Source organism: Hordeum vulgare, unplaced genomic scaffold (genome assembly GCF_904849725.1).
Source record: "Hordeum vulgare subsp. vulgare unplaced genomic scaffold, MorexV3_pseudomolecules_assembly, whole genome shotgun sequence".
Classification (NCBI taxonomy): domain Eukaryota; kingdom Viridiplantae; phylum Streptophyta; class Magnoliopsida; order Poales; family Poaceae; genus Hordeum; species Hordeum vulgare.
The window spans coordinates 58,484-69,965 of NW_025422647.1; the positions used below are offsets into that span (position 1 = coordinate 58,484).

The window sequence follows — 11,482 nt, forward strand, 5'->3', positions numbered from 1 at the left end:
GGCGAGAAGCTGCTAGCTAGGGAGAAGAAAGGATGCACGCACGCACCGCCGGCCGTGTGTATTTATTGGGGAAAGAAAGATATATTGGCGTGGATTAGTAGGATAAGCAAAGAGCCACGCACGCACTCATGCGTGCAGCTAACAAACTGCGTTAGAGCCATGGATTAGTAGGATAAGCACGCGTGTGTATATGGAAGTGCATATTCACATGGACTCTTGTTTTAAATCAGATGGTCTATTCGTTTTATCTATTCTTTGATTAGGAAGGGAGAGAGTCGCGATGAGAGAGCACATGCATCTGTGAAAGTATGATTTGATCGAACTGTCTCTTTCATTGATGATCCATGAGGATTAAATACACAGGGAATTAACCGTCGCCACGAACGGATGCGTCCGCTCGTGGGGGTCGTGAAAAAACCGTCGCGTCGGTTGGCTAGCAACCCGCACGAAGCGGTTCTGTACAAGGGAGGATTATTCCCTAATTATTATAATTAGTTTAAAATAAATCCTAACACCCCCTAATCCTCGCTTGTCCTTGAGACCCATCATCTTTGAAATGTTCTCCTCCAAAACCCTGTGGAAAAAATTGAGAAGAAAACATACAATATGCCATGAAAAACTCCTTCTAAAACCCAGTGGGAAAATAAAGAGAAAATGACATATATCGTCCATGCTTGCATTGATATTGCCTCATTAAAAACCTTTCGTGAGAAACCATGTGGAAAAACTCCCTGTGGTAGAAATTCTGTAAGAAAGGTACAAGGACACGGAAGCTTCCTGTGGTAGGCCATTCAACCTAAAGCATTGTTTGAAATTGCATCAACATAGCCAAAAGTGAAAGTTGATTGAGAAATAATCCCAACCGAAGAGCTTCTTGCAAGCCTATGATCACTCCTAGCTTGCGTGCCCTACAAATACATCCACAAATGTGTTGATTAATTCATAATTCCTTTAATTTTGTATTGATAAGTTTCGAAAAAAATCAATTTCGTGAATTAGACTACGTACTCTGCCCATCGAAAGGCGTTGTCCAAGGCTTGGAGAGAGCCTCCAACGTATGGAGTCGGAGGGTTATCTCCAGTGGCAATCCACCATCCCACCGGGATCCTTACTGCATTGAGCCCGTTTACCGCCATGAAGCATGGAATCAACAAAGTTGAACTAAGCACATGCTCTATAAAACCCAGATTGAGGGAGTACTACCTATGTTACTCCCACTATGGGTAGTATCAAGGAGAGGTACTTCCTCCTTCTTGGTGTATAGGTCATCTTAGGTTGTGCATCGCGGCCAAGACGAAGAGAAAAAAAAGAAAAAAAAATGTTAATTTTTCTAATTAATACCATTGCATGCAATGAATTGATCGCTGCTGTTGTGGACACTGTGCCTTTTATAGGGACAAAATAATAGCAACAAAAGGAGAGGTAGACATGAAGAAAAAACTTATACCAACAAAGTTGATGGTCAAATTTATAGGGACTAGTCGGGTGTCCACCATCAGACGAGGGAGGAACACGGGACGAGGTAGACATGAAGAAAAAACTTATACCAACAAAGTTGAACGTCTTCTTAGTTTCGTAGTCCCTTCGTTTGGAATGGATGTATCTAGGTTTATTTTAGTTGTAGATACATTTATTTTTATTACTTTTACGACAAGTAATTCCAGACGAAGGGAGTATATTTGTATTGAACATGTTTATTAGGTTTTACATTTAGATTTATATATAATAGGTGAAGGAAGTTTAGGCTAGAATCGTTAAACGGGATATACAGAGAGCAATGAGCATGATCCACGTGACGTGAAGTGTATGTCGTTGGATTCGAAAAAATGAATGGACCAAATGGAAGGAGGGGATCGATCCATGAGAGCTCAACGCTGACCAATCAGAAGCATTCGTCGATGACGAAAACCTTCTATGGCTCGCGCGCTCTTGTTGGTCCGCGCCAGAAGGAAAATTCGTTTCGAACCGGCGCGTACAGGCCCGCCAAGACCACATGAAATTTTTCATGGTTTTGAACTATTGCAGCGGGCAGGCCCATCGGTGCCAATTAAAAATGATTTTTAAGATAACCAAACACCAACCAGTAGAGACGATAGGCCCTCCTTCCCGATTCCCAACCAACCCCGCCCCCAACCCCAACCCCAACCCCATCTCATCCCCATCCCCATCCCATCCCCATCCCCATCCAGCCGCCAATGACCACCTCCCTCTCCGACAACCGGCGAGCTCCCCACTCCCAGACTCGTCGGCGACCTTCCGGCCTCCGCCTTCTACGCCACCCTTCTCTCCCTACACCCCAGATCGAATCCAGCAGCTCAGGACGAAACCCTAGCTCGATGCCATGGCCACACCAGCAGCAGTCCCTCCCTCCCTAGCCCGCGGCCATGGCGACCTAGCAGGCAAGAGGAACCTGAACCCTATCACCGGCCATGGCGAGCGTGGAAGGCACCATGGGAGAGGAGGCATGTGCTGCTGCTCAAGACCCTAAACCAGAAAGGAAGTAATAAGCTGCTCCGACCCATCTCATCCTCTCAGATTTCCTCAGATTTGGTACAAGAAAATGATCCAGCTCATTAGAGTAGTATTTTTCTGCGACGTTGCCTATTTTGTTGTTGAACTGGCCCTATTATTCTGTCAAATGAGTCTTTTTGTTTTTCCTTCTTTGAAATGAAGCATATTGCTTTCGAGTGCTAGACATCACGGAGCTGTTCTATTCTTTTGAATGACTTGTAAGAAGGAGCCAACCATTTGCCAGCTCTATTATAGTTGTTCAAAACGAAAAAAAAACAGGTTCTTGCCTACCTGAAAGATCTTTACAAAAAAATGATTTGTTATTCGCATGATCTCATCTGGTTTGGCGCCTCCCTACAATCTCACTAGAGTACGACTACTATTTTTCTCTGAAGTTGCCTATTTTGTGTATAGTGCTAGACATTATGAGCTGCTCTATTCTATTTTGTGTACATCTAGTTTGCCTCTATCAGTATTCTTTTTAAGAAGGCCGCGCATGTCTCTCCAAAATCTTCAACTTTCGGTCTCGTAATATTTCTGTAGGCTCTTCCTCACCTCACCTTTTCTCTCTCCCTGATCGAGCACCTTCGCCATGGGAGAGGAAGGTTGTTTCATCCGCCTGCTGTACTGCTGCTCTAGGGGACATGCACCTGCTTGTTGTGCTGCTGCTCTGTACGCCATGGACATCCCTCCTCTGGTTCTCCTCGCTCGTCAAGGTAGTAAGCTGCTCTAACCCATCTTCCCCTCTCAAATTCGGTACAAGAAAATGATTTTTGTAACTGGACATCAAAAGCAGAACCGGTGTGTGTTGTTGGTCAAGCAAGAAGAAAGAAAAAAGGCATCCGTTGCCTGCAAAACAAATCTGTGTGTGTGCTGCTCTCCTCCTCCTCTGTTTTTGCTTGTGTCAATTTGCTCCAACAGCTTGCGCGCGTGTGTGCATCCATTGGGAGAGAGAGAGGCTCTTGCCAACACCTCTACAATCTCACCGGAGTTCTATTTTTCTGTGATGTTGCCTATTTTGTTGTTGAAATTGACCGTATCCCTGTGTCAAATGGATATTTTTTCCTCCATTGAAATGAAGCATATTGCTTTTGAGTGCTCACATTGACATTACTGTGGAATAAAATGTTCATTATATGCTCTTCTGTTGAATAACGTGTAAAACAGGTCCAGCCATTTGCCAAGTCTATTATATTTGTTCTAAAAGAAAAGAAAAAAAAAACAGGTTCTTGCCTATCTATAGTATATGTGTTTTCAAAAAAGCTGTATCTTTTTCTTCGAGAGAGATGCACTTCTGTATCAACATTCTTTTTAAAAAGTGACACATGTCTATCCAAAATTTTGAACTTCATGGCCTCGTATAATTTCTTGAGTTGGTGAAAGTAATTGCCGGATACTGAGAGTAACCACAACAGATAAATATGTCATCAAACCACCATGTTCTACCCCATTTTGGAGGAACAAGATTAAAGTCATACCAGCAGAATTAACTACATGAAAGGTCCATCCTTTTCAGGAAAAACCCACCGTGCAGCCCTACGAGCAAGTTCATGAGCAGAAGGATTGAGCTCAATCAATAAATTTGAATACTGGCTAGGCACACATCCACACGGAAACCAGTACTAGATCGAACAGTATTGACCATGGGTTCAGGTTGACAATGGTCATAAACCTCTCATCACTTTGGTATGTTGATTGACCTCTTTTTTGCACTGCATGTGCAGGTGCTAAACATTGGTACGTGTTGGTGGGGCTCGACAAGCTCACCCAGGGAGGGCACCCCCAAGCTGAACTCCATGGAGCCCCGCTCCAGCGTCTAGGACAGGTCTTTGTTACTGGATCCATTACTAGGACATGATTTCTTCTTTTCCTTCTCCATTTGAGATCAACATTCGTTATGTCCTTCTTGTGCAGCAGCAGCAGGATTCCATCGGTACACGAGATGACAAGGGGTTCATCGAGGTGTGTGGTGGTAGGCTCTTTCGTTGGACCCGCTGCCTGTTCGGCATCGGCTCCATAACAGTCATGGTTAGCTCCTCTCCTTCCCCTGCTCCCCTCTGGTTGCGCTCGGGTAGAACAAATACCTGCTTCATTTATATGATAGATGATAATATATGGAACATGTACGTATGGCTTCTTCAGTCTGAATTCGTGTATTTGACTCCTGCTTATATGTAAGAGCATCTATAGCAGACCTCGTATAAAGCCGATCCGCAAAAGTCGTTTGCAGTTCGCGGAAAAACCCTTTTGTGGACCGGCGTGTGCGGCAAAATATCCTTTTATGAGGGTCCATTTTACGGGGTCTGCTGGGCCGCCGCCCACGCTGGCCTGCGAAATCTATTATTTCCATTGCATTTTCAGGCATGAAAACACATTTAGTTGCTTCTTTATTTTCTTCAAAGGCATTGGATACATCATAATTCACCAAATTATTGCTAAAACAGCAAGACCAAAAAAAACAAGAACCACAATTAGACATTTTAGAAGATATCCAACTTCCATAACTGCTCCCACTAGTTGGATCAACATCTTCTCCATGCATTCATTGTTGATCCAGGGGTTCTTCATCTTGCATTCTTCATTCTTCGGCTTTGATTCTAAACAATTAGACGTTGATTCACCTCTAATATCTATTCTAATTGCACATGCAGCTGCATCGTTAGGTTCAATTATACTAAGGAGTGCACGAACATCTATTAAGTTTCTTTCTATCAATAGATCGATGTATTCTTCTTTCCAATACCAAAATTAGCATCTACCTTCCTACACAGATGAACACCTCAATAAGCTACCATAATTTAACCAAATAAGTTGACAAAGCAGAAGAGGAAGAAGGGCATACCCCGTCGTTTCTGCATTTGAAGAATACCCATCCGAGGTGCTGCCGTGTGTTGGATGTGAGCCGCAACACTGTTTCTAGGCAGTCATCGCACTCTATGAGTGGCATCGGCAAGCCGAGCCCAAGCGATGGCCGGAAGAGTCCTTGCCGGCAAACCGACGCCAGCAACTAGAGGATGGAACCAGTACCTGCATGCGGCGCTCGCGCTTTGCCGAGGCTGTGCGGGGTGCTCCCGACCAATCCATGGCTTTGGTGCAGCCAACGGTGGCTGGAAAAGCCAATCTGGTGGTCGCGACAAAACAACCACCGATTTGTAGCTTTCCGGTAAGCCGAGGCACGAGGGCGTGGTGGAGGCCGATCTTGGGACTGCGGCGGCCCACCGTCATGATCCGGACGGCTGGTACGGCCGGAATCGAAGGCGGCACCCGGCGGCGGTAGGTGGGGGAAAAGCGCGGGTGAAATGTCCCACCAACTAACCGCTTAGATATATACAGGGCACCGACGGGGTGGGCGGAAGAACCTGCATTTTCGCGGGTTAGGGTGGGCATTTTGTCGCGCCCCGCAAAAAAAAATTACGGGCCGGACGCGGTAGTGGGGTCTGGTCTAGCAGCATTTTCCGCCTTGACCTGTATTTTGGCGGTTATTTTGCGGGTTCGGCCCTTTTAGGGGGTCTGCTAGAGATACTCTAATAGTACTATGGTGACCATAGGTTGCCATGAGCCCATGACATGGTCATCTATCAAGACCTAAAATATTTGAGAGGTCAACCTGGAAGACTGAATTTGTGCATGTAGCAGCACTCTCCAGTCTCGCGAGCATCAAGTTAATTTTGCAAGTACGATTCCTCGTGCAATTCTGGCTAGACTTGGATCACCTGAAACGAAAAATTACTTGAAGAAATAAATAACGGTCTGCATACATCCGAGTAATCAACTAGTTAATTGTTTGTCGGGTCAACATGTGAGAAATAATTCCAAGGCATGTGGAGGACTTTGTTTCCATTTTTCAGTTAGCCGCATGGTTGATCTGGTTCATTTGCAGTAGTACACATACAAGTTGTCAAAACTAGCGCCTTTCCTGCTCCACTGCCAGTGATAGCAGCAGTAGTCTCACTTTAGATTGTTGGACGTGTGACACTAGCTGTACCCATGCTTGTGACGTTCAATACTTTAAATTTCAGTATCGGCCATTTCCTATTTTCGGATTGTTATCATAATACTTTGACATGGAAATAATGTTTTTTTTTCAATTTACAGAACCAACTAGCCTGTCCTTCCATTTGTGGTATTGATGGCCATGGACCACGGTTCTAGTAGTCGGCAAAGCACGTATCTACTAACTGCTCCTATCCAGGATGCGTGCAAAAGGTGTCACATCATCGCGTTCCTATTCTCATCCCCCCGGCAAAACATCATTGTACACAATGTTGATGCAACAATTGCAACTTGCAAGCTCTATACTAGTTTCAATGGAACCTGGGACTAGCATAGGCCCTGGGACTAGCGGGGTCCAAACATATATTTTATATTCAAATACAGTTGGAGTGAATCATCATGTCTGTGTTGCTGGGTTAGTGTAGAATATAGCCCATTCTTTCTAAATTAGAGACTTGGTGGCTGGAGTAGGCACTATGTAAACTGGGCATCCTATCATTATTCGGATTCAGGAAAAACAGTATAGCTCAACATGTGAATATATGTCCAGTTCTTTTTGGTTTTCATGTAAATGGTGATAATTTGGAATATATCAAACCATAGCCTGTCCTTACACGATTACACACTTCCCATGTCCATTAGCCTGCTCATGTTTGTTACTACTTCCTAATATATATACATGTTGGTCTTTGTCAGTGTCATGAATTAAATTGTTACATTGTCAAGGTTCCCCTGGAGGTTGGGGCACACCGTGGATGGCTTAAACCCGCCCTTCTTCAGTTACATTCTAGATTGTGGTGCTGATCTCAGTCAGGAAAAGGAAGAGAACATTATTGTTCTTCATCTGTCCGTGAAGAAAGGTACTAGCAACTGCTACTACAACCTAGTACAAGAACTTCCTTTTATCACACTTGCTGCTGCTTTTTACTAGAATTGTCACATATGAGTTGCCATTTGTTATTTTCGTTTTGTTTTGGGGGCCTGCTATATTATAAATACCAAGTTATACCTGAGTTTTTGTCAAAGTATTACTTGAAAGTACAAATGAATTTTGAATGAGTGGAAAACTTAGTAGTAGGCTCATTTTATTAGTTTTCTTCAGTACGATCATGCCTTGTTTTCGTATCATTTTGTTTATGTTGGCAGAATTATTGCACATAATTATAGTTCACATATGATGTTGCATTCAGAAATCGATTTGAACTCATTGAGATGCTCAAGGAGTCACAAACACTCGTCTTGCAATGCAAGCACTTGTGCTGATGACCATCCATCCTTGGTACATTTAATTACATGGCAATTTCTAGGATTCTGGGTTGCGCTGATGGTCTCTAATGCAAGCACTTGTGCTTCTCGTGGTGATTATGGTAAAATAATTAGTGGATTTAGCCCTCAATTTTAGTCCTATGAGTTTTTGTCTTTTGCCGGGTATTGTGTTGCATGCGCTGGAGTGTTTCCCTTGTCGACGTGCTGGGTAATGTGTGTGCTGGTTGCAGTTGGTCCTTGGTTGATCTCCATGCCAGTGGTTGGAATGTTTTGGCTGTGTGATATGTGTGATGGTTTACCAGGCTTTGTTATAAAGAAGCCCCTTATGGCATGTCCTCTAAAACACTATAACTCTGATTCGTCTACTAGTGATGACATGGTTGTTTGATTCCTAGGGTTGTTATCAAATTCTGGCATGTTCTGTCCTATGTACCCTAACAGTGCATTCCTGATATCAATCGTTCCTATGATCATGTACAGTTCATTTGGTCATTTTCACTGTTGCTTGATCATCTATTGTTGCTCGATTGTCTAAATCTTCTTGATTTGGAAAGCTAGACATGCTATTTCCTAACTGCTAGCTCCATAACAGAACATGTATTTCTTTTCACTCATTCATGACTCTCATTTTAATGGGTTTTGTCAATGAAACAATGCAAGATAGGAGTGGGATCACTGAATTGTTTTACATAGATTAGATGACCGGCCGATTGCTATTTTGTTGTGTGCATGTTTACTGGACACATACATTACACTTTTTTTAGCTTGCTCATTATAGACTGGACATTGGTCATGTGGAAGGACTAGCAGACGGATGGCTGCTTGCCCATCCTAGCAAACATGGTGAGCTTCCCCCCTCCTCCACATCTGCATAGCACGCACAGTTTGTATGTTTTGGTTTTCTCGCGTGATTTGAGAACAAAGGCGCAAGCATGGTTCAAAGTAGACTACTCTCCTCTGCTGGTATGGTCACTCGGTTCTGAACTTTAAATTGTATATAATCTTAAAGTGGAGTAATCCCCTGTATCAAATCTGACTTCACCATGATTTGAGTGGAATAATAAGAAGAATATGCATAGCTTCTTGTTGTTAGTTTGTTTGGCATAAAAATTAACATGCGGTGACAATTCTTTTGTTAGTTTTTTATCAAGGCGTGGGAAGTTGTGTCTCTTGATGCGACGACCATCACAGACAAACCGCCAAGTGCTATTGGCAAATGATAGAGGGTCAATTCCTCTGCTTCATGGCGAAGTATCCCAATAGAACACCGCTCACCTTGAGGTCTCTTCAAGGTCGTTGGGACGCTATCAAGCCGGTTTGTAGCCGTTGGGCTGCTTGCTTGGAATAAGACCGCAATGCACCACCAAGTGATACCGTTGAATTGAACTATGTGAGTTCTTTCTCACGTTGTACTTTAAATGTTTGAAACATGTTTCATATGTTGAATTTTGTTTTTGTTTTTTAGGAGTAATTGTGCAAGAAAGGTACAAGGACATGGAAGCTTCCCATGGTAGGTCATTCAACCTAGAGCATTGTTCGAAATTGCATCAACATAGCCAAAACTGGGAGTTCATTGAGGAAGAATCCCCACCGAAGAATGGCTCCCTCACCGAGACGGATGATGATGATGAAGATGATGATGGCCCAAGAAACAAGAACAAGTCGGATGAAACAAAAAGGCGAAGGACAAGATCAAGAGGGAATCGAAGGCATCAAGCTTGCATGATAAGATAGATATCATGGTGCAATCAAATGAGGAGATGAAGCAGGAGTTGGCCGAGAAGAAAGCGCAGGAGAAGCAAGAAAGTGGCCCTTACTCAAGGAAGAAGGGTTGTGCAAGGCCGCCATTGAGGAGAGGAAAGCCCTTACCGAGGAGAACAAGGCTTTGTCCAAGCTTCTTGCAGAGGAGAACAAGATCATGACAATGAATCACAATAAAATGAACGACATCACCAAAGAATGACATGATATGGCAAGAAAAGAAATCTTGAAGAGAAGAATGATGGCTGCAAGGTGTGATGACTTCAGCGCCGGTGGGGGAATGGGTGGCGGAAATGGAGAGTGATGATGTTGACGATGATGGTCACGGAGATGATAATGGCTTTTGCGTGAGATTCTTTTGGGGTTGTGGAGAGAAACGAGAACCAAGACGGTGGTGAAGATGGTGGTTGCTTTTGCATGATGTTCTTTAGTGTCTTGATAAAAAAAACAATGGTTTAATTTGAGCGAAAATTGTGTTTGGTTGTTCAAATTTGCTACAAATCAATGGAATTGATGCCAAATTGTAAGTTTGAATTCTTGCGATTTGCGGGTTGGCAAGGGCCATGGCAGAACAGAACCTGCCCATGAAACTGTAGAACAGAATATTCGTGAATATTCTGTTTTATAGTTCCACGATGCGGGTTATGTTTTGCCGCGACCCTCGCTAGTCGTAAAAAGCGATTTTTGCAAACTGTAAACGCGCGATATAGGTCCGTAATATAAGGGTCTGCTAGCAAACGGTAAACATCCTTCTTCTCCTTTTTCTTATCTAAAAAATTGGTGACGTTCACCTATTCGTCGCTTTTTTGTCAAACCCCCTTCCTACGTGCATAGCGATCGCAGGGTTTTTCAAGAAAACTGTCGACGGGACAGCCTTGCCCCTCTATCAAGACCGGATTATCTTTGTCTAGTTGGAACCATCCCTCGCATGAGCCTTCATATTGTATGGTGACGCTGCATGCAACAAGATCCTAACACGCATGGTTTTCTATCCTGGTCGACCTGTACAATACTGTATGGTACACGCACAAAACAAAAATGTAGCTTTGAAAAGGTACACTCACGATGCTCACAAACATAATTTATAAATACTCACATAAATTTCTATTGTTTTCATATTTCAATCAATGTCAAAGACATTTCGGACATGTCCAAATGTTTTAAATGTCAAAGCCATACTCTTTCGTAAATATTCACACAAAATTGTTGGGCAATTGCGGGTGGCTTCCATCGTAAAATTCCTAAAATATCTCATCAATCACAAACCATGTGTTCCACCGTGACCATCTACACCTGCAGGAGGCGTGCTTCGAGCTCCCTCTCGGTCCGCCTTCGAAAACCCAATGTATCACCAAAATCAAGGTAAAGTATTTTGGTAGATTTTTCCCGCTAAATAGGCCCTTAGGATTGTCGCAAATCAAGAATACCATTTAAAATGAAGGAAAACTTAGCCGCCTTTGTACGCCCCTAGTAGCCACCCAGCGCCAGCAGTGAGCCTGCACATTGCCAGAAATACATAGGAATCACCATGGATTTCCACCGGCAACTGCAGAGATCCATGTGGACGCACGTTATAGGGCTGCTGCACTTGCACGTTGAGAGCGGCATGTCGCCGGTTAACCTACATCCCAGTTGTAACTCGATCGCCAGTATTGTTGCCAACTCTGTGTCAGAAAAATATGAGGGTGTTACGTGAAGAATAACACATGCATAGGAGGCATATACCATACTCAACACAAGAGCCCATGCAAGATCACATGCATAAGAGATAGTAAGAACGATACATGGAATTCGTTCAGGTAGCAACAGTTTAGTACCTTGCACCGCAGATGTGGGATCTAAAATTCTAGATGCTCCTGGTCTGGTATGACTCTGAAGTATATAGAACTTACAAGTATAGAATAATAGTACATTTTTTAAGGCAAACTCGCGAACTTGTTACTGCGTCAGT

General features: G+C 43.4%; 1 long non-coding RNA gene across 2 annotated transcripts; it reads left to right on the forward strand.

The window, feature by feature from the left end:
* Positions 1 to 2,844: 2,844 nt before the first annotated feature.
* Positions 2,845 to 7,680, forward strand: LOC123421902. 2 transcript variants are annotated; one of them, XR_006620055.1, is made up of 4 exons: positions 2,845 to 4,336; positions 4,426 to 4,539; positions 6,607 to 6,717; positions 7,231 to 7,679. It is a non-coding gene; the product is annotated as an uncharacterized LOC123421902 (long non-coding RNA). The 2 variants fall into 2 exon arrangements; XR_006620054.1 differs by having other exon boundaries at positions 2,845 to 4,539; positions 7,231 to 7,680.
* Positions 7,681 to 11,482: the final 3,802 nt, after the last annotated feature.